The sequence below is a fragment of the Micropterus salmoides genome, unplaced genomic scaffold (genome assembly GCF_014851395.1).
Source record: "Micropterus salmoides isolate LMB-PRFRI ecotype aquatic unplaced genomic scaffold, ASM1485139v1 Ms_hic_scaffold_16, whole genome shotgun sequence".
Lineage (NCBI taxonomy): Eukaryota > Metazoa > Chordata > Actinopteri > Centrarchiformes > Centrarchidae > Micropterus > Micropterus salmoides.
Window position 1 is genome coordinate 5,634,842 of NW_024040707.1, and position 26,848 is coordinate 5,661,689.

At 39.3% G+C, this 26,848-nt stretch overlaps 1 protein-coding gene across 1 annotated transcript in view; it reads left to right on the plus strand.

The window, feature by feature from the left end:
* oprl1 (opiate receptor-like 1) overlaps positions 1-26,848 on the plus strand; it is a 114,218-nt gene that overhangs the window by 79,260 nt on the left and 8,110 nt on the right. The gene's annotated exons all lie outside the window — the stretch shown is intronic.

The window sequence follows — 26,848 nt, forward strand, 5'->3', positions numbered from 1 at the left end:
TTTTCTGGCATATTTATAATGTTACAGTGTCAGATGTTCATGTTAAACATGACCAAATCTTCAAATAATGAGGTAAAAGTATTTATTTAGTACTTTGGAGAGGGGGGGGGTCTCAAAGGGACAGGAGCATCTACAGCTTGTTTCAGACAGAGGCTGAAATGATGGCCTACATGAAGTGCCACTATAGGTTAGAAAATTTTTTGAACTTTGAATCATGCAAAGCTGCCATACAGGAGTCACAGAACTACAATGTAGGGCTGGAAATGCAGTATAATACGTCTCCTTTAACAACTTGCAGCTCCCATAAACTACAAAGACACTTCTCATTTTGCTCCGTCACAGTGGGGCATTTAGACTAGCTATTGTAATTGTAAATCCAAAGATTAAGTTGATTTTATGTTAATTGAACAGAACTGGTACAACAGAATAATAAAATCTGTCTTTACCCCCCTTTTTGCCACTCCTTCTGCCACCTTAACATCAAACCTTCATGATAAGGGTGTAATATCTATGCTTGACAACTATGTCTTCTTTCTGATTGTTGCACCTCCAAAAGGAGGAGAGGGCAAGCATTGTGTCTCTTTTTGTAAGTCTCCTGTCATGTCTGAATAAATGCAAAACCAGCATGTGTGTAATGGACACCTATGTCTGAACGACAAAGAGCCATTACTTTAGCAGAGATATAAAGTCACCAACATTACATATGAAAAGGGCTACAGCTACATTTGAGCAAAGCTGGTGCAACTGCCTGCTGGATGTAACTGTTGGAAAGTTTGACTCTTCATCACAGTCTCTCTCTCTCTTTCTCTCTCTACTCTGTGTCTTTGATACCTGATAACACCTGATTGATAACAGGAGCTTCATTCTCAGTTTTAAATAGACTATTTTCAATTCTCTTCTTATAGCTGCTTATCAGTTTCTGCTGAGTGGATCCAGCTGGGTCCTTCTGCTTTATACACTGTGTGTGTGTGTGTGGGGGGGTAGTTCATCTCTCTCAGGCATTCACATATTTCAGTTAAGGACACACACGTGCACACACACACAGATTTATAGTCTAATATTATTGGAAAATTGTGGTGTACATATCTTACTCTACACATAATAAGTTGTGAGTGTGTGTTTTTCAAAGCAGTGTATTTGCCTTTTAGGGTCATATGAGAGTGATGATAATAGTGTCTGTCTGTGTGTGTGTGTGTGTGTGTGTGTGTGTGATCTGATCGTGCTGGCAACTTTGGATATCTTGACAAATGTGCTGTTGGAGTTACAGCTCACAGATGGCTGCTCTTCTCCTAAAAAGGCAAAAAGAATCTGCATAGTTTCTACGGTAACAAGTGCACAAAGACTTTCATAAGGTGCAATCATAAAGTGTATAAAACATGGACGTTGTTTCCAACAGCCGCTGTAAATCTCAATTCAGGGAGCTCCCGGCGGCTCCGGCTGTCGCCATCTGCCTTATTGATGATTCACCTGATTCACCTTGCGCCTATTCTGAGAGGTCACCCACCTGTCACTCAAAGTGGCCACGTCCTTCATAATGCATAAATTTAAGTTATCCAAAAATTCGGTAGCACTTTACATTATAGCTCGGTGATAACATGGTAATAGGGAGGTAATAGTTTGATAATGAAGAGGTACCTATTATTAATACCATGTAATTACCAAATAAATAACGAGGAAATTCTGCTGAAATGTATCCTCCCCTATGTTCAAAACATTACCTTTTGGTCAGTCCCTGACTAAGGATTTATATAGTCGAATCAGAATCGTCAAGTCCTGCCTATAGTTGACTGCTGGTCGAGTCATGTGTGTTTTTGAGAGCGGTGATTGCGATCCGGGATGGGGGGTTACATATAGTAGCTTTAATCTTGAGAAGCTGCAGAGCGGCAGTCTCTATTCATTGAACTTCAAATTTTCCAGCTAAAAAGAGGTTTTTGAAGACCCTTCTCTCTCTCTCTCTCTCTCTCTCTCTCTCTCTCTCTCTCTCTCTCTCTCTCTCTCTCTCTCTCTCTCTCTCTGCCTGGCATTCACTGGTCTTGTGCAGAGTTTAGTGTGCATGTCATGCTGCCAAAAACTGCGTCACGGTTCCTCGCGGGTCTATTTCTTGTAGCCAGCTATTTAAAAATGATAAAATACTCTGTGTGGTTCATCAACAGTGATAAATTATCCGAAAGTCCCGCGAAGTGCGGACAACACGGCTCTTCTGCCACTACCTACATGCTACGCATACACATACGCACTGACGACCCAGAGTTAGGGTTACAATTTTAGATTTATTTACGCACTTTTAGTGAAAGTTTTATTCTTTTTACATGTTTATTTAAATGTAAATGCTCCTTTCCATGTTTGTATAGCCTTTCTAGTCTTTTCGACCACTCAAAGCACTTTTACACTACATCTGCACTTTCACTTTTCATTTATACACTGAGCCTAAGTGCTCAAACAGAAACTATCATTCACACACATTCATACACTGGCGGAACAGCCGTCACACTGTCCTCCCCTTCAGGAGACGCCCCATTGCACTTCACGCATACAGGCGTCCGTCACAAGTCCCGCGAATTGTACTTCTCCAATCTCAGGGTGCCCCCACCCACTAGTGCTTCACCCATGTGTAGGTAGTGGCAGAAGAGGAACACTAGCTTCACCCATCTCTGTGGTACGCCTCCGACAATTTTATGGCAAGCCATCCCACTTCTTACACCATATGTGACGAGCAGTCACCCCAGCCAGATTTAAACCTGGGTCTACAAGGTACCAAAAATGCAACTTGACCGCAACGCCAAAGAGCCAGGCTCATTGGTATGGCAGTCACAGCGCATACTCAACCGTAGTGAAGGTGGTCCGTCACAGGCTGTATTTTAACTTTTTGAGCACCCCCATATCGCCAAAATGGCACAACCCTTGTTTCTCTGCGAAGCTTCGACTCAGTCCATCTAATCTTAACTCAACTATTCAGTCTCAGTCTCTGTAACTTATGTGACACACATAATATTCAATAATGTAAAATAACTGTGCAGGACAACAACACAGAGGAAGACCCATTCACTACAATAATGTTACTTACCATCTCTGTTATAAAGTGTATTCCAGCATCCTTTGCACTGTGTACACTACATGTTGTTTATCCAAAAATATATGCTTGTATGTGTATGTGCACCTGTATATCTCACCCACACATGTACATAATAATAATAATGATAACAGTTTACACTCTGCTCATTGCACTATTGCACTATTGTCTCAATCTATTTCGTTTTTGTTTATTGTGTGTATATATGTGTTCTCTACACTGTAGCCTGTGTTTGATTTTATTACTGTATTATTGTGTTATTGTATTATTGTAAGTAAGCACATCGTGAGCACTGTTCAATCCAAAGTCAAATTCCTTGTGTGTACTCATACCTGGCAATAAAGCTGATTCTGATTCTGATTCATTTATAATATTTAGTCTAGCTCACTAACCATTTCATTACCCTATAAATTTAGCTGTGTTGACGTTGCTGAGCCTCCGGTGAAAGATACCCAAATAGTAATGTTAGTTACGGAAAAGCAGGCAGGCGAGCTAATGCCGATGTATCACATCGGAATAAATGCAGTAAATGCTTTGGCTCTTTTTTAGATTCTTACAAGCACCAAGTATAAAAACGAGCCATAACTTTAGTTAGCCATGAAAATATTACTACACCAAGTGACCAGTTAACGTCACTTAATGGTAATCTAAGACTGAGGTGATTATCAAAATGATTAAGCACACTATATAGAAAAACAAGTGGTAAATACTATTAACAATATGTACAAAGCTCCCTGTGAAAAGCAAAGTAACTAATTTAAGGATGAAAAAGCACTGTAAGGTGATAACTAATCATGGAGGCGAAGGTAGGTTAGGAATAGTGTACAGTTGGCAGGAAGTAAACTGACACCAAAAAACAGATACGCACCACACTACATTGTGGAAGTAAAGAATATTACCATGAAATTAAAAAGAAAACAGGAACTTTAGCATATTACACAGAAACTACACTGAAAGTGTTTCCAGGTAACACATCACAACATGAAACATATTATTTGTACAGTTTCCTTGAACCAAAAGGGAATGTTTGGAACATAAGGGAGGATGCATTTCAGGATTATAATACGGCAATTACCAATTTTACCAAGTATTGCTATGTGATTTTGAAGGTATTACCCTGATGGAAGCCTTTAATACTGTGAAAACATCAACCTATATTACCTCAGTATTATCTGGTTATTACCCAATATTACCTTATTACTAGCACCGCCTGCTAATAGTATACAAAACCATTAGTCAATGAGAAGACTTTTAGTTGACCAGTTTTTCCTTGGTTAGTTATAGAAAAACAACCTCAAACTTAATATCATAAACAACTATTTAGATAATGGCTTGAACTAACGACTACTAGTCATTGCTATCTTTAAATGTGTTACATAAATAACAGTCTAATATTACTCAGATATATCCATTGTTGATATAAAACATATTGCCTGGATTTTACTTTGGTAATGACATGGTATTACTTGATTATTACCTCTTTATTATCAAACTGTTACCCCACTACTACATCGTTATTGCAAAGCTGTAATGTATAGTGCTACCAGTTTTTTTGTGCCAAATACATGTTTCATCATCTTTAACCAGAAATAATAGGGTTATCCCTGCTAAAAAGGGATTATTTATAATTAATTAAGTATAACCATGAAGGATTAAAAATGTCACTATAGATGAGGTTTTCAATAAAGAACAATGAGCTTTCAGGCTACAGATGAAGCCTTTTCAGTGACTGTACTGGCATGACAGCGTGACTTCCACATATCTTCACAGCTTCTTGATAATAGAAATCACAGATGTTAAATTGTTAAATGTTAAATTTACTTTGATCTTATAAAGATAGAACAGTTTCATTCATATTAGAACATCCTTATCCAAATATAGCTGGGGACTCATTTCATCACATTCACCAAAACTCGCCTTGAAAATCCATCTGTATGTTAATCTCTTCCCCTTTCTGTCAATTTTCTTTCTTTTTCTTTTTCTCTTATTTGTATAGCATATTTCAACAGCAAGACAATTCAAAGTGCTTTACATAAAACATAAAAGAAGCATTGAGTGATTTAAAAAACATTTAAATACAATAAAAGAACAATAACAATTAATAACAAGATTAAAGTGTACAGTACAGTGTAAGATATGAATCAAAAGCCTCACATTTGATTTAATTAAAGGCAGCAGCAAAAAGAGAAATCTTCAGTATTTCTTTAAAAGAATGAAGAGTTTCAGCAGACCTTCATTTTTACTTTTGACTCTGGGGACAGACAGGAGACCTGTCTCAGATGACCAGAGAGGTCTGGATGGTTCATAAGGTAGCCGAAGATCAGAAATGTCTTTTGGCTCTAAACCATTCAGTGCTTTATAAAACCATAGCAGGAATCAATTCTTTGACAGACAGAAAGCCTTCAGAACTGGAAAGATGTGATCCACTTTTGCGGTCTTAGTAAGGACTTGAGCAGCAGCGTTCTGAATCAAAGAGACCTGTAAAGACACCGTTACAGTAGTCAAGTTGATTGAAGATAAATGGATTTTTCCAAATCCTGCTGAGCCATAAGTCCTTTAATCCTTGACATATTCTTCAGGTGATAGAAGGCTGACTTTTCAATGTGGCTGTTGAAATTCAAATCTGATTGCGGGCTTGGTTTGTGGCTTTTATCATTGCAATTGAAGTTCATCACAGATTTTTAATTGTTTTTCTGTATCTCCAAAAACAATTACTTCTGTTTTTTGTTTAATTGAAACCTTACCTCAGTATTTGTCTACCTTATATTTTCTTGTCTCACTTTTTCTAATGCCACCATCTTAAAGTCTCATGTATATCATACGCAGTAGATAAAAGGATGTTGGTACAGTCTGGTAACAGATCACCAAGACTTTAATCCAAGAATCTGGGGATAAAACTGTTACTCTGAATTCACTATTTTACAGGTGCTGGTCATATAATTAGAAGTTGATTTATTTCAGTAATTCAATTCAAAAAGTGAAACTTGGATATTACATTCATTCATTACATACAGACTGACATATTTCAAATGTTTATTTCATTTAATTGTGATGATCAGAACTAACAACTAATGAAAATCCCAAATTCAGTATCTCTCTGAAAATTAGAATATTACTAAAAGACCAATACAAAAAATGATTTTTAGAAATGTTGGCCAACTGAAAAGTATGAACATGAAAAGTATGAGCATGTACAGCACTCAATACTTAGTTGGGGCTCCTTTTGCCTGAATTACTGCAGCAATGCGGCGTCGCATGGAGTCCATCAGTCTGTGGCACTGCTCAGGTGTTATGAGAGCCCAGGTTGCTCTGATAGTGGCCTTCAGCTCTTCTGCATTGTTGGGTCTGGCATATCGCATATTCCTCTCACAATACCCCATAGATTTTCTATAGGGTTAAGGTCAGGCAAGTTTGCTGGCCAATTAAGAACAGGGATACCATGGTCCTTAAACCAGGTACTGGTAGCTTTGGCACTGTGTACAGGTGCCAAGTCCTGTTGGAAAATGAAATCTGCATCTCCATAAAGCGCTGTGTCTTGTTCAAGAGTGGCTTGACACAAGGAATGCGACAGCTGAAACCCATGTCTTGCATACGTCTGTGCGTGGTGGTTCTTGAAGCACTGACTCCAGCTGCAGTCCACTCTTTGTGAATCTCCCCCACATTTTTGAATGGGTTTTGTTTCACAATCCTCTCCAGGGTGCGGTTATCCCTATTGCTTGTACACTTTTTTTCTACCACATCTTTTCCTTCCCTTCGCCTCTCTATTAATGTGCTTGGACACAGAGCTCTGTGAACAGCCAGCCTCTTTAGCAATGACCTTTTGTGTCTTGCCCTCCTTGTGCAAGGTGTCAATGGTCATCTTTTGGACAGCTGTCAAGTCAGCAGTCTTCCCCATGATAGTGTAGCCTACAGAACTAGACTGAGAGATCATTTAAAGGCCTTTGCAGGGGTTTTGAGTTAATTAGCTGATTGGAGTGTGGCACCAGGTGTCTTCAATATTGAACATTTTCACAATATTCTAATTTTCTGAGATACTGATTTTGGGGTTTTCATTAGTTGTCAGTTATAATCATCAAAATTAAAAGGAATGAACACTTGAAATATATCAGTCTGTGTGGAATGAATGTATACATTATACAAGTTTCACTTTTTGAATGGAATTACTGAAATAAATCAACTTTTTCATGATATTCTAATTATATGACCAGCACCTGTATAGGGCTGACCACCAATAGTGCAACGGTCAATCTCACAGACGAAGCTTCGCAGCGAAACAAGGATCGTGCCGTTTTGGCATTATGGGGGTGCTCAACGTCTGATTTTACTGCTTATTTAAAAGGTATGCGTGCAGTTGTCGGCAGCAGGGCATGCACACAAAACTCACACAAGACTGGTGAATGACAGGCGAGAGAGAGAAAATGGTCTACAAAAAGTCTCCGTTTAGCTGAAATTTCCCCCCCGCTCGCAATCACTGCGCACAAAAACTCATGATTCGACTATCAGTCGACTATAGGCAGGACTTGACGATTCTGGGACAGCCCTACTGATTTTGCAGAGGCAAGAGCAAGTTGTGTCTTTTGGTTTATTTCTTTGCCCAAAATATTATTATAAAATTATAAAATATTTCTTTTTTGTAATAAACATGACACCTTGCTGTGTATTACTGCTTATTTAAAAGGTATGCAGTGAAGTTTTTGACCACTTCTGGTGATAGGGTAACCAGATGAGAATTGGTGAAATTCGGGACAGGGTAGTTGGGTGTGGGCGTGGAATCAAGTACATTACACTCAGTGTCAATGAACAGTCAAAACCATAACACGTAAAAGTCAAAACTCAACGGTAAAATGTATCATTTATGTTCATGGAGTCAGCTGTGTGCCATAAGGAAAAAACACAATGACTGTATTGTATATAACATGTGTGAATCATATTCTGTTATATATACAGTTAATTTAATTTAATTAATTTTATCAGTGCAGTGTCACATCTGTCTGTGCAACACGTACATCCGGTCTCTACTTCTCCGAGGCTTCATACACTAGTAAACAAAAATTTCGAAAGAGTACACACAACTCAACTATAACAACATTGTTGACACTATGTCCCTGATACCCTGCAGTTCCTACTGTAGTCAATCGAGAGTCAGAACAATGTCCATCTGTGGGCAACACCAAAAGAATGTTTCAGAGTGATTACTATTTAATGTTTTAATATGCCAATATTACAGCTTTAGTGTAATTTTCGGGACAAATAAGACTGGAGTCGGGTCAACTGCTCATAATTTGGGACTGTCCCAAATTGGTCACCCTATGTTAGTGTTTCTCAACAGTGGCGGTACCGCCCCCCAGGGGGCGTTCGGGGGAAGACAGGGGGCACTGGAAGCAATATTTTTGGAAGGTGGGCGCTGAGCTGCTTTTGGGTGGCATTTTGTGAAAGTTTAAAAGTGAGTTTACAGCAAATATTCACAAAAATAAAAGTTTAAACCTTCAGCTACTTGCAAAAACCTGTGGTCTGCAACAGCTGCCAGTTTAGGAGTACTCCACTGCGAGGCTTGTCTCTTTAACTTTTCTCTTTTGTGTTTCTGTCAGCTTCTTGCAGCTCCGTGCTGCCTTCATGGGAACGGGAAGTCAAAGATTTCACCCGCTCTCTTTCTTGATATTACTGTGGAAAATTGTCTTTCTATTAAAAGCTTTAATTTCTCTGAGTAATATCCGTGAACGCCTTTCTATCGCAGTGTTTACACATAAACAAGGGGGATATTCCGCTGTCGGACTTCCCCTGAAGGCATCTTAGCATCCAGCACCTGAGCGACACTAGATCAAGTGGATCCACATCGCGCTGGGAATCGCATTCAGTTTGTGCCCAAGCAATAACCTGACATGTAGAGTTTCAATTTTAAAAAATGTAGCCTAACGTTAAAAACTCAGGCGCCATATTGCTCTGTTTGGGACTGTGAGCTGCACTTTATCCGAGCTGCTGACGTTAAACTGTGTGGATTTGTGTTGAGATCTCTGCCTGATCACATGTTGCATAGGCTACCTATCAACCCTCCCGTTTTTCTCCCATATTTTAAAACAGAGTTAAAACAGAGGAGCTAGCCTATGAAAGCCCAAGAGCTATTAACTGAATTAAAATCAATTAATTTCTCATTGAGGTGCCACAATCACATTTAAAGGGGACTCAAAAGAGGAGGGAAGACTAAATCATGTGTATTGACTGCTATATTTTTTATTTAGAGTTTTTACCTGGCACCTGAATTTTGTGTTTCTCTTTATATGAATAAACATTTCCACCATAAATTGGTGCAGAAAAGGCAGAAATTGGAGCACAATTTTTTACCAGAATGCAGGAAATTAAGTCTTTAATGCTCAAAATGTTCTGGGGAAGGACTCCCATACCCCCCTGTTATTAAGTTACCCATTCATGAAAATGGTCTACAAAAAATATAGGGGCATTATGGAGGTTCCAGCGGCCACTAGCGGTGCGGTTCTAGGATTGCAACCAGGTGTGTGTTTACGCGTGATCGCTTTAAGTCATGAGGGAGCATAATCTAAAACACGACCACTTTCATACAGAAATACCACAATAAACGCAGGAACACCAGCATGCAGGCTTTTCTCCAGACATGTTCAGAACCATAGGTTCAGGCTCTGTTACTTCAACGTTCCCGTCTCAGAGGCAGATCAACACCGGCGCCGTAAGTTACCTTTCATTCAGCGCAGCAAGCCGCATATCGTTCTCAATACTCCCAAAAAAAGGCAGAGTGACAGCGGCTATAGACAGACAGGGAGAACAGAGCTGGAAACACAGGTGAACTCCCACTGCAACATTACAGTAATAGTTTTATCAGCTGCAGGTTGAGCTAATCCATGCTTGTTACATGATAATGTTACATTTACTGCATTTAGCCGACGAGCTACATCGTTAGCACACCTACTGCTTTTCAATAACGTTAAACTTCTTTACTATCTGTGAATCTGTCACCGGAGGCTCAGCAATGTCAGCACAGCTACATGTATTGGATGATAATGAAACGGTTAGTGAGCTGGAATTGATATTATAATGAGATTGTGTCACACTTTATAACACTTAGACCACAGTAAGTAACTTTACTGTAACTAGTGATAGTGGATGGCTCTTCCTCTGTTGTGACCGTTTTGTTGCAGTATAGTATATTATGTGGGTCACGTTAGTTACAGCGACTGAGAGGTGGAGAAGCTGTGTATCTGAGTATTGGTAAAACCACAATAAACATAAACTGAATGTTATGAAGAACACAGCGGCAGGTCCGAGCTACTGTTAGCTGGCTGCATCCCTATAGGCTACCTTTAGTAAACAAATCGCTCCACATTTGCTTTTTGCCGTTACATCATTTCTTGCAGGCTAAATCAACAGTGGTAATACACAGGATAGTGACATGGGTGGCTTTAGTTGGTGAAGTAATGTGGAAAGCATGTAACTTTGCACCGGATAACATTAGCAACTGCCCGCCGTTAGCCTGCAAGCTAACGTGACTTTCTCTGTTTCTCCAGCTTTACTAATGCTCACTTTGTTCTTACTCGACATCATCTCAATCTGTTTGGTCTGATGGGCTTCAGCACATAAACCTTTATTGTTGTTTTGTATCCTTACGTGGAGCCTGTGTTTTGCTGTGAGCCGGTTGTTTTGTGGTGTTAGTGGACTGCATGTCGTTAGCTGCCGTGTTGTCGCTGTAGTCTGATAGAGGCTCGGGAGCATGCAGAGGGCTGAATCCGACCCGGAGACCTCACATTAAAAAACAGAATAGTGGCTGATGCAAGCACCGGAGTGTGCTTCATTTCTAAGTGAGTTTTGAGCCCATTGACAATAATTATTGGCAATGACTTACATATAGCCCCTTTAATTAAATATAATTATTATTCATATGGCTTATTTGTTCCCTGAGAAAGTCATGAAATTGTTGTTTGTCACGTTTTTAATAACAATAGTAACAACAATAAAATAAAATAAATAGACCAAATAGACCAAATTTACCAAATAGCTAAAATCTTTTTTGATGGGGGGCGGTAAGGGACCTGGATAATGGATAGGGAGGCGCTGGCCCAAAAAAAGGTTGAGAACCACTGCCCTAGTGATATATGGAGCAATGCTTTGATGAGGAAGTCCTTGCTGTGTTTATATTTTTTTGCTCTACTTGCACTAGGCTTGGGCGGTATCTACTTTTTGATACCTTCACACCTTCCTGACATTTCACCAGGGGAAAATATGACTGTAGCTGAGCTGCTTGTGATAGAAGTCATTGTAGCATGTATGACATTGTTTAGCCTATAATGCTGTGTGTTGTATATGCAATTAGCCTACTCAGACTAGTATTGCTGTGCAAATACTTAAGGCCCATAGAATCATTATTCTATGAATACATAGGAAACAAGCCCTTCTTCCATAGATTCTTGCTGTATGTCCCAATGACACAGCGGGCATTACATATCAATAATCTAAACCATTCCATTGTAGCTCTGGCTGTATGTTTAGGGTTATTGTCCTGCTGGAAGGTGAACCTCTGCCCCAGTCTCAAGTCTAACATGTTTTCTTCCTAGATTTCCCTGTATTTGGCTCCATCCATCTTCCCATCAACTCTGACCAGCTTCCGTGTCCCTGCTGAAGAAAATCATCCCCCACAGCATGATGCTGCCACCCCCATGTTTCCCAGTGGGGATGGTGTATTCAGGGGGATGTGCAGTGTTAGTTTTCCGCCACACATAGTGTCTTGCGTTTAGGCCAAAAACATAAATTTTGGTCTCATCTGACCAGAGCACCTTCTTCCACATGCTTGCTGAGTCCTCCACATGGCTTTTGGTAAATCACAAACTGGACTCTTTATGGCTTCTTTTCGACAACGGCTTTCCTCTTGCCACTCCTCCTTAAAGGCCAGATTTGTGGATTGCATGACTTATAGTTGTCCCGTGGACAGATTCTCCCACCTAAGCTATGTATCTCTGCAGCTCCTCCAGAGTGCTGCTTCTCTGATCAATGCTCTCCTTGCCCGGCCTATAAGTTTAGGTGGCCGGCCATTATGTGATACGTTGGCAGTTGTGCCATGTTCTTTCCATTTTCGGATGGATTGAACAGTGCTCAAAGCTTGGGATACTTTTATAACCTAACCCTGCTTTAAACATCTTCAAAACTTTATCCATGATCTGTCTGGTGTGTTCATTGGGCTTCATGGTGCTGTTGTTTATTAATGTTCTCTGACAAGCCTCTGAGGACAGAACAGTTGCATTAATACTGAGATTAGATTGCACACTGATGTATTCTATTTACTAATTAGGTAGGTCTGAAGGCAATTTGTAGCACTGGATTTAATTTAGGGGTATTGGAGTAAAGGGGACTGAATGCTTTTGTATGCCACACTTTTCATATTTTTATTTGGGAACATAATATAAAACCATTTATCATTTTCCTTCCACTTCACAATTATACACCATTTTTGTTTTTTGGTCTATCACATTAAATCCCAATAAAATACATTTATGTTTGTGGTTGTAATGTGAAAAGATGTGGAAAAGTTCAAGGGGTATGAATACTTTTGCAAGCTGCTGTACAACAGGTCAGTGCTCTATACATATAGCATCTCCATATCAGTTTAATAGAAAGAGGAGCATCTGTGTTTTTGACTGGATTTCTAAATACCATGGTATACCATAATACCATGATACAACCCACGCCTCACTTGCACGTGCCCAAGGATGCACGTGTATGCATACACAGCATGCATGCATGTAATGCAAATGAGGTATGAAATGCATTCAAAATGTCTTTCTTGTTATTGACTTCAAGATTACTTCAGACTGAGTAATGTCCATGCAGTCTGAATATTGGGCTCGATCTCTTTATAAAAAGATACAGACTGGGATACATTAAAGGTGGAACCAGTGTCTTCAGATGCAGTTCCCCTGCTCTGTCCCGTGTGTCAGCAGTGTGTACAGACCTGCCTTAAGCTGCTACGAGTCAGTTCACCTGAACTACACCAAGTGTGCCAGCTGGCATGCTGGGAGGATATCAGGTCCCCTGTCGGCCTGCAGCCACACTTGCTGCTGCCCTGACTGAACTCTTGTCTGTCATTTCTCAGCACTGTCTTACATTCCCCTCATACTGAACACACTAAGGGGGAGAGAGAGAGAGAGAGAGAGAGAGAGAGAGAGAGAGAGAGAGAGAGAGAGAGAGAGAGAGAGGGAGGTCTTTTTAATTATAGCCACATTGACTGACATTTGTAGTTCTAAATTGGGCCACTTTCATTCTGAATACGTCATACGTACATGATTTGTAGCAATGTGACTGTCCTTTTTTCATTTTATTTTATTTTACTTCCTCTCAAAATTGTTTTAAAATCAATTCTATGATAGGCAGGGAGCCAGACCTCAGAACTGGAGTCATGTGATCCCCTTTTTTGCCTTACTGAGGACTCAAGCAGCAGTGTTCTGAATCAGCTGCAGCTGTCTGATCGATTTTTTTGTAGGGAGACCTGTAAAGACATTATTACGGTAGTCGAGTCGACTGAAGATAAACACATGGATACGTTTTTTCCAAACACTGCTGAGACATACTGTAAGTCCTTTAATCCTTGATATATCTTTCAGGTGATCGCAGGCTGACTTTGTAATTCTCTTAGGGCCAGATTTAATAAAGATTTGCGTGAGTAAAAACGTGTGCAAACTTCAAATCACCAGCAAATTAACATGTTTGCTGACCCACTAACGGTGTCCACGGAGAATGACATCTTTCAAAAGTGCAAGATAACATCTGTTGTTCATTTACTACTTTTGCCTTAATGAATATGGAAGTAATTTGAGGCCTTTCAATTTTATTGTGAAAAGTAATGGGAGGGTAACATGCAAATACATTTATTTACTACACGTAATGTGATCTAACAAGCCTAAAAGAAATTTAATGTGAGTGAAACAGTATCTGTATTTAATACGTAACACTGCAAAAGTGTTGCGCAGAAATGGCTGCTGTTATCGCTGCGAGAAGGAGACATAGCTGTAATGAAAGTATTAAATATTAGATATATATTCTATATCCACTATATATAAATAAAATTATTAAATTTTATTTATTTGATGAACTATATGAATTGAATCGGGTTTTTTTGTATTTTCCTTGAAGCTTAGGCAATACAGTTGTATTAACATTCATGCCATGAATTGATATGAAGGGTTTTTTCCATTCATGTCAATATATTTGGCATGACTGCGGAACATCTAACACGTGCGTGTTAGCCTCTCCAGCCATGCCATATTGGAGCTGTTGGCTGACCTAAGGAGCCAGTTACAAGAAGGAGTCAAGCAAAACCTGCCATGTCCAAACTTCTTGCTAGTCTGTACTTCCTCGTGCAGTGTGCATCTATGGTATGTGAACCATACCATGCAGGGACAGCAAATTTAATTTACACTAATACACAAGCTTTTTCATTTCTTCAGTGTTGTCACATGAAAAGATATAATCAGATATTTACAAAAAAGTGAGGGGTGTACTCACTTTTGTGAGATACTGTATTGGGTCCATTAATCTTATCTTTATCTTTGTTGGATGAACAAACTTCTTCAGGTGTAATGACTCAACACAAAGGTTTGTCTAATAACTTGAAGTTAGAAACACATTTTTCGTGCAGTTTGTGCAAAACATGTAGTTTGATTCTCAAATTTCCAAAGTCATATGTAATCCAACTAACTAACATCACCAAGATCAGTTATTTTCTTTCATCCACAGACCTGCATAATTCATCAATGTTTTTTAATCCCTCCAGGCATACTGTAACTAGCTTTCCTTTTTCCTAGCAAGCAAATTACCTTCTAACTGTAACTAGTGCAGAACGCAGCTGCCAGACTGCAAACACGCTCCAAGAGAGGACATCTTGTTATTCCAATTCTTTCTGCCCTTCACTGGCTGCCTGTCAATTTCAAAAATGGATTTTGCTACTGCTTTTTAAAGATTTGCATGGTCAGGTTTTTTGTTTGTTTGTTTATTGATTTTCAACCATCTGAGCCTGATCGAGGCCTGAGAACCTCTGACAGCTCTTCTTGCTCTTATCAAATCTGGCAGTTACCCCTTTTAAATCCATCCTTTAAACACATTTTTTCTTAAGATGTTCTCCTAGTGCTTATTTATATATAGTCTTTGTTGCGGTGTTATATGTTATTTGTGGATCAATACATTTGTAATGTTATTGTGTAATCTTGTGAGAATTAATACACATAAATAATACTGAATACTGAAGTATTGGAAGAGGAACACAGAAAAACTATTTTGCTTTTCATATTTATGTTGATGCTAAACAGAAATAAAATTACAAACTGAAACGGTCAGTGATTTTCCAGATGCCCACACATAGCACACTATTTTGCAGTTAAATCGAGTAATATGTTGTAGCTAGCAGAGGAACAAGAGGTCTAGTGGTAAGATATTGATCCAGTCTCAGCCTGCAGCTACAGCCTAATCCTATAATCATTTTTATTAGTCTACTCTACAGCTGAGCTGCTCTGTAAGTTATCTCTGCTCTCCTGCTTTTTCTATTTACTTGCTATTTGCAGATCTTCGTCCTTCCTTCTGCTCATTTTCCTTTTGCCTTCCTCTCTCCCCTTCACTTAATTTATATATTTTTCCTTTTCATTTTATTCCCTTCTCCTTCATTTAATTTACATCTCACTGTAATCTCATTCATTCTCATCTCTGATCTTTTTCGTGTCATTCTCATCTCCATTCTCATTTTATCTACACTCATTTACGTGCCCATTCCTTTTCAGTCACATCTCTCTCTTTTTCATTTCATTTTTATTTTATTCTCATGTCCGTCCCATTGTCATCTTTATCGTTTCATTTACATTTGAATCTCAACCTCTTCATATCTGCTCTCCTCTGCTTCCTGTGTATGTACAATTTGTTGGCCTTGTCCTGTAGCTGTTTGTTTATCATTTGTGTTTGTATGTGACTGCTACAACAAATTGACATTCAGGGATAATAAAGGTTCACTCTACTTCCATTCCTCTTCTCCCTCTGTCTCCTCTAAACAAACAGAGAAGGGACAGAGCGGCTTCATAACCTGACAGCTGCAGGGAAAGTCATGGCACGCAGCTCTCAGTAATTGGGGTCAAAAGCCCTGCCCAAGGACACAGTGGCAGGAAGGAGGTTATAATCAGCAGCCACCCTGCTGTCACTAATATATGCGCTGACTAATCTATCCAAAAGACTTGTAGGAAGTGTGTTTCCTGGCAACATGTCTGTGCTGTTGAAAAGATGTCTGTCAGTGCTGCAGTTTTCAGAAACACACAAGCTACGCTGTTTGAGTACTTATATAAAATTTTGTATTGTTGGCTCCTGCTCCCACACTCATATGTTTTCTCCTACAACAATGTTTGCAATCTTACTTTAAGCAAGAAGTTTTATGCCTAAATCAAAAACTTACTAATAGATCAGACATATATAAAAAGTTATATGGTGCCGAGCTGCCAAGTGAAGCCATGTCAGGACGGGGTATTCTTCTCTCCCCTGCAGCGAGCTGTGTTCGTTGGGACGTCACGGCTAGTCAGCTGAGCATTGCGCCGGTTCGGTCTAACAGATGTTGGCAGTGCGGTGTATGTGTTTGTGGAACACACATGCATTGTCGGTGAGGTAGCAGCGTGCCTGTGGACACTGTCGTGTGCACGCTGGGAATGGAGAGTTACCTCGCACTACTGCATTGTGTTGCCGTCACAGCAGCAGCACATGAAACATTATCATACCAATGGTATGTTGGACATATAATGGCGGGAGGAGGTCTGGCGGTGTGCATCAGCCTCTCTCCCTTTGTCATCAGGTTGATTTTTTTTGTGACTCTTTTTTCCAAGGGGGCCACAATCGAAAAAGGCCTTGAACTCACCACAGCTGGCATGTGAAGCAGTAACGGGGCAGTGAACCGCTCGTGGAAGAAACCAAACCAACCGAAGCAGCGAGAGATCTCTCCTGATCTCTCGCTGAGACGTGGCTTTGGTTGTCTCCCTCCGGCGATAGTGAGCCAGCCTAGCTGCGCTGGGACCACTCGGGAGAAGAGAAGTCATCAGCGTGGCATGTCTTTTTGTGTAACACACTTGCACTGCCAGTGAGCTAGCAACAGGCTCATGCAAATCCTCGTGAGTGTGCTGGGAATGCAGAGTATGTTCAGGCTGCTGCATTATGCTGCTTCCACGGTAAGAGCAGCTTGTTTCTTGACTGTCATGTCGTGGAAGCAGACCATAGCGCGGGCCAGGTAGTCTGGCTAGTGACAACCAGGCCCCACCACCGTCTCCCTCGGTTCTGGCCATGGGAACGGTGTGGGGTCGGTGAACATGCCGGGATGCAGTGGCGTGTTTAATACAGCTTTGCTCTGATGGTAAGGGGTTAGAGGTGGGGAGTTAGCTCTTTGAGGAATGTAATATGTTATTTAAAAAACTGTTTAACAGTAATATTTATAGCAGCATTTTTCCAGCATATTTATAGCATCACCACAGTGTACACAAAGAGCACATGTTGTAGAGCAGTGGCCTCTTGAACACGAGGCTGTGGGGCCAGCCTCATGTGAGGAGTTAGGGCTTTGAGGAATGTAAGATGTTTTACTCCAAAAATTGTTTCCACTTTCACAAAAGCCTTACCGTAGTGTATACAAGCTGCACGTGTAAAACAATGGTTTGTGGAACATAAGACCGGGGGGGGTTCTGCCAGTGTAACTAGCAGGTCAGCTGGCCAGGGATGTGCTGGATTCGTCCGGGCAAGACGTGGGTCTCCTTGCTTCTCATTGCTAGAAGCGGTGACTCCATTAGTGGAGGTGGTGAATTCAGTGAGCGGTTTTGCCATTTGCTGAAGAAAAAAGGATGCGGAGGCAGTAGAGACACTGCTATTTACACCTCATGCACGTATCGGTAGCGAAGTCCTATTGGTCGGCTACACGCACAATAAAAATTTCATTGAGTGTGATGGGAGGAGGTAGTATCCATAGAGGGCAGAGCCTGTGTGAGATAGAACTGCCTTCTTTCCTCCTTTTGTTTTAGTCTTGAAATGCAATATGATGCAAACGCTGTAGTGTCACATTTTAACTATGGTGTAACCAGTTTCCAATGTGAAATACAGTACAATGAATGAAATAGCTTCAGATTGATGAGATCATATTAATTGATTCACCAAACTAGTTTTTTATTATTTATTTCAATCATTATTGTACAAATTAAATAAAAAAAAAAAACACCATATGCCTCTGGGTGCAGATTTGTGGTCCCGTGTGTTCACATTGTGATGGTCTGCACCATCCAGATGATTTCTTGGAGAAGCCATTTCTTTATTTGTTAAGCTTTTGTTGTCATTTGTCTCTGTGATTGGAACAGCTGTATCAGAGTGATGAGACCAGTGACTGGTTGAGAGTGTATTTCTTTATCATCATACCCTTTGATCTATAATCCACTTCGCCTAGCCTGTCTTCAACTTTGCACCGTTGCACATGCATGAACCAAAATAGATTGCTACTGCTTTAATTATTTGAGAGCTCCATTAAATGAGCCTTTCTGTCCAATTGAACCAAAGTAATGAAACATTTAAGAGAAATTGTCTAAATAAAAAACCCAGCAAAAAAGTGTGATGGAACAAAACTGAACAAATGACCCATTTACACTGATAAATACCATTCATAGTGTGTGTGTGTGTGTGTGTGTGTGTGTGTGTGTGTGCGTGTGCATGCATTTGTGTGTGTAATAGAGTTTTGTGCCCCCTCCCCTGCTGACACAACCAGATTTTCCTTTACCTTTTCAGGATATTTACTCAGTTAGTGGAAACAGCCCTGAGGCAGAACATATTCCTTAATCCGCAAGAGACAGGCATCAACCACAAAGACTAAAATAATTTAGATCCTGTGACCTGCAAGAACAAAATCTCAACCCTTAACAGGTTGTATAGGCCACATCACATCACATCAGCTTTTATTTTGAAATTGGCTCATTCTGATTGGAGTAACCTCTGCTTTTAAGAATTGTTGATGAGGTTAGTCATTGGTTGTCAGAGCTCTCAAACTTGATGGTTGACTAGAAAGCACTCAAAAAACTCAAACTTCCAAGGCTGCAAAATACTCAATCACTATGTTGTCTTGCACTGCCACTGTGTTAGAACGCGATCACACAGAGGCTTTAAAATAAAAATCTTGTCCCACAAAGCCTGACTACTTTTCACAACCTCAGTCTCCAATACAATATTTGAGAACATCTATGGAGAATACTATAAAATACAATCGATACAATACTTTAGAGAACTGTTAAATGAGTTGGAACAATATGCAGGGCAGTGCCTATAAAGGTCCATCTGGCACTGCAAGGTTTTCATGCAAGAGCAGGTAAACAAGGATAAAGCCAAGCTCAGCTACTGTCACAGCCATTTATCAGCCAGGTTCTAAAGAAGCTAACACAGCTCGAAGCCTCAAAGATACACTTTATGTGTGGATAAGTTCACATATACACAACTGGCTTCAGGCTTATTGTGTGCATGCCTGACGTCCATGAACAAACCTAATACAATCCTGTCTCTTTTTTCTATTTCTGTCTGTTCTCTGTCTCCCACTGAAAACTTTCATTTTATCTCCAGTCTGAATAACAACTTCAGCCACCTGCTCTAAGCATAAATCTGACAATACAATGTGTCCTTCTCTTTTAAAAAACACAGCATAGGGGAGAAACAAGCCAGAAAAAAATAAAATAGAGAGGATGACAACAGACAACAGTTCAAATACCTCTTACCTCTGAAAAGGGATATAGTGATTTGTAGCCCAGAAAATATTACAGAAAGGCAATTGAGTGGTGGAGTAGTTGACAGTGGTTGTACTGAGCAGTTCAAGTTCAAGTCTCTTTATTGTCATTGTATAAAACAACAAAACAGTGAAGCATCTTTCTGAGCCATGTAGTAATAGAATAAAATAAAAGTTACTAAAAATAGACAGATATTAAAGCTTACACTAATCAGAAGTTAAAAACCGGTATTCAATCATAAATGCATTACATGTTCCCAGATGTCTTAAAATGTTCTTTTTAGCCATGCTAGCAGCATGCCAATATCAATCAGTTGGTCAGTCCACACTTTGGTCCACACTGAAATATCTGAATAACTATTGGATGGATTGCCATGAAATTTGGTCATACATGTATGTCCCACTGAGAATGAATTCACTTTGGAGAACCACTGACATCCTACCTCCATCAGTGGGTAAATATTTTACTTAAAACAATAATGACATTCCCATCAACCTCAGCTATACTTAGTTTGTTAGTTAATACTTAATTATTAGCATTGTAAGTTTAAATGGCTGCCTCATAGTTTAATTCAATATGTCTTTATTGTCCCCGGAGGGCAATTCTGGTGCAGCAAAAAAGTGCAAGTAGATATGTACAAAGTGCAACAATAAAAGGTGGACTAAATAGTTCATGGTTAATGGCAGCAATTACCATAGTGATGAAGGAGCCTTGAGATCAGGAGCTCCTGAGCCTAGAGACCCTATACATCTGCCTAGGGTCGGCCGAGATGGAGGCAGCCTTTCTGAAAGGCTGTCTGTTGTACTGAGTGGATGGACTGAGCTAGGACACCACAATAATCTTAAAATGATGATACACGGAGCAACTTTGAGAGCAAATGTTGCTGGGCAATGTTGTCGTCAATGGTAGTGAGTAAACATTACTACCATAATCCCCTTCCCCCACCACTCCGCAGTTTCAGTTTAACTAATTATTGTCTTTGCCCACCCCCTGTCATTTCTTTTAAGAAACTTTTGTAAAGGCTTGGCTTATATACCCAATTATTGTTTTACCTAATGTCATTATTATCATCAGATATGTATTTAACAGAGGGATCCTCCTACAGTTCAATGCTGCCTTGACTAAAGTGTTGCTTTCACTCAAGTAAAGGATTTGAATAGTTATCCTAATGATGCCCTGTACTTCAAAGGTTGATAAGTGTTATCATTAACATGCGGTAATGACATGTGACAATTTAATTTTACATATCATTACCTTATCAGTAACCCATGCAATTAAAGATATTAGTAATTGTACTGAACAGCGATGCACCATGGTGAAGATAATTACACAACTGTAGCAGTATAATTGCATTATCATATCTTTATCATGTCTCATACAGAAAGCTTGTTTCTTAGTGGAGAATTAAGGTATGTGATTTGGTGGTAAAATATTAAAAGTAGCGGTGGAAGGACTCAGCAGCTACTGAGGCAGCTCTTAAACTGATGTATCAAGCTTTCATGTGTTCAGGTGGGAGGGCTGCAGTATCCAATCACTGCAAGACCAAAGCTATTCTCCTCAGAGAGAAAATGGAATCTATAGGGGGAGGAGAGGAACGAAAATGAAGAAATCATGAGTGAGAAATTGAGGAAAGGAGAAAAGAAAAGACCAGGTAAAGTCCGGAAAAGAGAAGAGAATAGAGAAAGGCAGAGGATAGGAAGAAAAGGAAACAAAAGAAAAAAAGACAAAAAGCTGATGAACAGAGAGAGGTTACAATATGTTCTTGAACATTTAAGTAAAATCAACAAGAAGAGAAAACAATCTGAACCAAGGATGAGGAATGTAAGAGCTAAATCAAGGAATTGAAAAGAAATAGATCAGAAGAGAAGCAAAAGCGAGAGAAGAAAATACTGACAATCCATGCTGGAGGAAAAGAAAAAATAAGAGGTAGGCAAAATGCAATTGAGGGGAAAGAAGTGATAAATAAGAAGAATGAAAGCAGAGGTGGAGAATCATGAACTGTGAAATGGAAACCAAGATAGGACACAGATTCCTGGTTATATTTGAAAGAAAGAAATAAAGACAGAAAGAAAGAAAGAACGAAAGAAAGAACAAATCTTTATGTATTGAAACAAAATTTTGGGATAAGATATATATCTTGTTCTACAGTCCTCCATTATGACCATTATTCCCCCTAGAAGGAGGAGGCCTGCATTCAGCTCTTAAAGTCAATTATTTTCATTTCCCCGAGGAAATTCAGGAGAATCCAATCACACGTTTACTTTTTTTTTCAGAGGTGTCTAGCAAGCCAGAGTCTTGTTCGAATGTCGTTCAGAACTCTTCAAAGGAAAAGCTCTCAATAAACTTGTCATAATGCTTTATGCTGCAAAAAACATTCTCACACTTTTATTTTGGAGGCACAATCACTTGTGTGAGCAACTGTCTCTGTCATGACTGAGATCTATTTCAGCACCAGCTGCTATTAATTAATAAATGTTTTATTTTTCTGCTATCAAAGCATTCTGGCCGCGGGCCAAATATTATTTTTGGCGGCCGGTTCTGGCCTACCTATTGCCAACCACTGCCCTAAACTTAGCCATATCTCAATCGTTTGCCTGCACCACAGTGTTTCCTTTCCCTTATCCATACTGGGCTGGTACAAGACCAACTTAAACACACTACAAAGTCTACATTCATTTTTAAGTTCTTTTTTGTCTTTTTTCAGTATTTCTATATGAAACCTTAAGGCACTTTCTATCATGCCAAAGAGGGGTTTGATTTCTGGAAGCATTACTTCGGCTTGGTCGACAATTCGGCCAAACTCAATTGGCTGTGATCCTGGGTGGGAAGCCAGTGAGGGATAATGTCCTTTCTCTTGCTGCACTAGTGACTCCTACTGATTGGCCAAGTGAAAAGGTGCAACCGAAGACATGAAGCATCACAAAGAAAGAACTTGCCTTTAGTCCTCCACAGGAAAACAGTAGAGTTAACAGTGATAAAGACTACAGTGCTGAGGAATTTTGTCTTTTAAAATTTGAAGAAAATGGATACAAACTGTAGAAACTGATAGAAAAAATACATGATGATAGATACACTGAAGACATGGTGGAGAGTACCTACAGGTAAACATTAAGCAAACACACTTGTGTTCACACATTTCATCCATCCATGCATCCATCCATCGTCAAAGGCTCATCCTGCGTACAGGGTCACAGGGGGCTGGAGCCAATCCCAGCTGCGATCGGGCGGTGAACAGGTCGCCAATCCATCGCAGGGCCACACATGGACAAACAACCAGCCACGCTCATAAAAAGTGGAAAGTCAGTGCTGAAATCCTGTAGTGTGAATTTGGCATAAGAAGGACTATAAGTTCAACATTTGCAAACAAAACATTACTATAATTTGCTTGATGTCATGATGAACTGTGGTGAACTTGTCTGACATTAAGCCATGAATTAATGAAGGCTAATGCTATTTGCTATTTATTAATACTATTTTATTCATGGTTTTAAAAATGTGACAACACTAGTTTGTATAGAAACAGAGCAAAGTAAAAGTCATTCATTGACATTTCAAAAGGTGAGATGTTTTCGAAACAGCCTTTGAGTGATTGCTGCTAACAGCTATCGAATGACAGCGGCTTGACATTTTCCGTGCCGTGTCCAGTGCTGCAGGAAAACTTTAATGGAGCAGCAATAAATCCTGTCTCTGTAATTTTGACCTATCAGACATCAGCTCCTCAGACAGATGAGAGATCAGCGATTTAATGTCTCATGTCAAAGTGCATGCATTTAGTGTGTGTGTAATGTTTGTGTGTGATTTTATCTGTGGGAATGTGTGTGCATTAATGCAGCAGGCAATATGGGTAAATTATAAAAAGACAGCATCTGTCTGTTCAGAGAATTGGAATACATGTTAAATTATTTTATTTCCTGTCAAAATAAAACTCACAGGGAATGTTTGTAGGTGTGTGCATATGTGTGTGTGTGTGTGGTGGTGGTGGGGGGGCTACCATTTACGTACAGTGTGATTAAACTAGTGGAAATGATTCAATTTAAATGCAGCAGTGTTCTGATGCTGTGGGTATGGATGACAAAGAAGCAGAGCCTTTAGACTGTGAAACAGATTACAGTGTGAATTATGTTAAGGTGAAAAGATTTGTATGACAACAGCACCTCATGTGGCCTGTCCATTTTATTTTTGGTCCATTTCTAGTTTAGTCTCTAATTTCCAGTTGCTATTGGTAGCCTTAGTAAATACTTATAAAAACTTGCATTCCTGATCATTTATTCACATGTATCAAGACCTATATTTTACTAATCTATTTAACTATTATATAATTATAATAACATTACAACAATTACAACATATCACCAATAATAACAACAATAATAATAAATTAAATCATGAAATCACATGAATACTTTTATGTGATCACGTTGAAATTGGAGGTTTGTTGAAGTGAGCATAACAAATTTGACAGGAGCCACAAAATACAGTTTGAATTTGGGTGAGTCAAAGTAATATACAAAGACACCTTAATTCACCTCTGCCTGAGTGAATATGTTAAACACTAGACATTTTTTCCTGTTTTATGTTGTATGATGGCATAAAGACACTACACTCTTCTGGTGTATCAGTATACTGATGATGATGAGTTGAATGATGAGCCTGTCTCTGAGTATAATGAAATGAAATTATAGAAAGTAATTTGTTTCCGCAAGGTTCGTTATCAGAAATGTCAGCACTGTCTGAAGAATAGAGGGAAAGACACAGAGAGAAATCATTGTCCCCAAGATGAAGGCAGATGAGAAGGAGAAGATGACATAGAGACAGAAATGAGTAGATGACCTATAGTCATGCGATAGGTCTGTAATGTTTAGCATAGAGACAGTAGCAGCTTAGCTTTTCTTAAATTATACCTATAACATGTCAACATGTTGTGCCATACACAGTCCTATACGGATGCAGTCCCTGAATCGGGACACTGCAACTATAGTTTCTGCTCCATTTGCTCTCTGACCCTCCATGAGGAGGGATTTTTATATTTGTTGGTATTGTTTTCCTTTAGGTTTAAAACCTACCTGATGCTTAATTCTACATCTTTCTTCCTCAGGGGACAGAGAACCGTTTACAGCAAATTTTATAAAACACATAAACTTCACAGCCCTATCAGGCAGGTTATTACTATTCCTGTCCTTTCACACAGACTTTTACTGTGTTTTTGATCAATGGCTAGAGCGTGGCAGTAATGGAGCCGGGGCTACGGCTTCCATTTTTATTGGGGACACCCACGCACTATAAATTCTGCTCACTCATGGCCCTGTGAGATGCATCGGATAAAAGCATCCACCAAATGGGATAAAAGTCAGTAATCATCTTCTTCTTTCAATAGTTCCTATTCCTATTTGTTTTATCTACCTGGCTTTATCTTGACTATTTGTGCAGTCTATTCTGCAGTGTGTATGTGTGTGTGTGTGTGTGTGTGTGTGTGTGTGTGTGTGTGTGTGTGTGTGTGTGTGTGTAAGTATGTCCTGCCTTAGGATTTATTTCAAAACAAAAATACTGTATTTATGTTTCTTTTACAGCCATAACCACTACATCATAAGTCTAAGAAGTTACTTTAACTTTGGTGGAACAAAAATAAGACAAAAACACTACTTAATGTAGATATAGTAGAAGATAAAGGTTTTAATGTAGAAAAAAAAAGACATTTCTAAAGCTTTTATGTAAAACTAGTGAAAACAGGCATCAACTTGGTGCTTTGCAGGGAGGCAAATGTCACTAATTCATTAAAAACACACTTGTTTGTGCAAGATAATTATTATAATAAGCCTAACTAGCATAACTAGAAGGTCCACAAAGAGTGCAAACGTTCGGGCTATATTGTTCTCCAACATCCTGCTACACTATAAAGCCTCATTGCTGTCACTTAAATTTTAAGTCAGATTAATTAATTTGCATTGCAAACAGCCTCAGGATTTAAAACAAATAAAATCTTTAATCTTTGCTCACTTTAGAGTTATGATTGAAACATGAAATTCATCTAATGGCTGAAATCTCAGAATCAAATCTCCTCTAAAATGTAGTCACTTGTTATTTTGACCATTTGTTGTTAATTTGACAAATGGATATTAAAACATTAGGAAGTAAAGGAGATTTTTTCCTTCTTTTCATCTCTCTTTGTGCTCTGCCAGGCTCAGAGCGTGCTGTTGTTTCACCAGGCTGACTAAGCAAGAAAGTATTAAACTGCAGTTGTAAGCAGTTCAATACTGTATACCTTAAAGTTCAAAATGTCGGGTTTTTAAGGTAGTGCCAAAACTGCTGTATATTTTAATTTGATGATCATGTTTTTAAAAGTTTTCATATCGATGACACATAAGTCAAAGCCATAAATTCAGCTTATTCAACAGTATTGTAAAGGAGAATGGAATGTTTTATTGTTGTTTTTAGCCTTGCTAGCAGCATGGCTCTAGGGATGGCAATGTTTGTTTGTTGGTCAATGCCACAAGCAGGAGGACATTTATGGCCTTCAATAAATGTCATGACAAATGTTGGATGGATTACTAGTATCACCGGCAGGTCAAAGTTTTTTTCAGTGAAATACCTACTGCATGGATTGGCAAATATTTGGTACAGAGATTTATGGTTCCATGAGGATGAATAATAAATTTGGTGATCCCCTGACTTTTCCTTTTGCCCCACCAGGAGGTTGATATTTGTGGTTTTTAGTGAAATGTCTCAACAACTACTGGATGGATTGCCATCACATTTTGATACACACATTCATACCCTCTTCAGGAGTCATTGTAGTAACTTTGTCTAACACTGCAGTAAGAGTAAGAATACATGTATGTTAATGGTTAATGATTGATCGTTATCCAGGAATCTTAACAGATGTTGAATCAGTAAATATTGCTCCCCTTGGATCTGTAGCAAATATGTTCTTATTGGCTGGTGAAGAGGTTCAGTGTTTTTTAAGAGTATCAGTGTATTTTCTCTTCAATTTATGATTCATTGCTTCCTG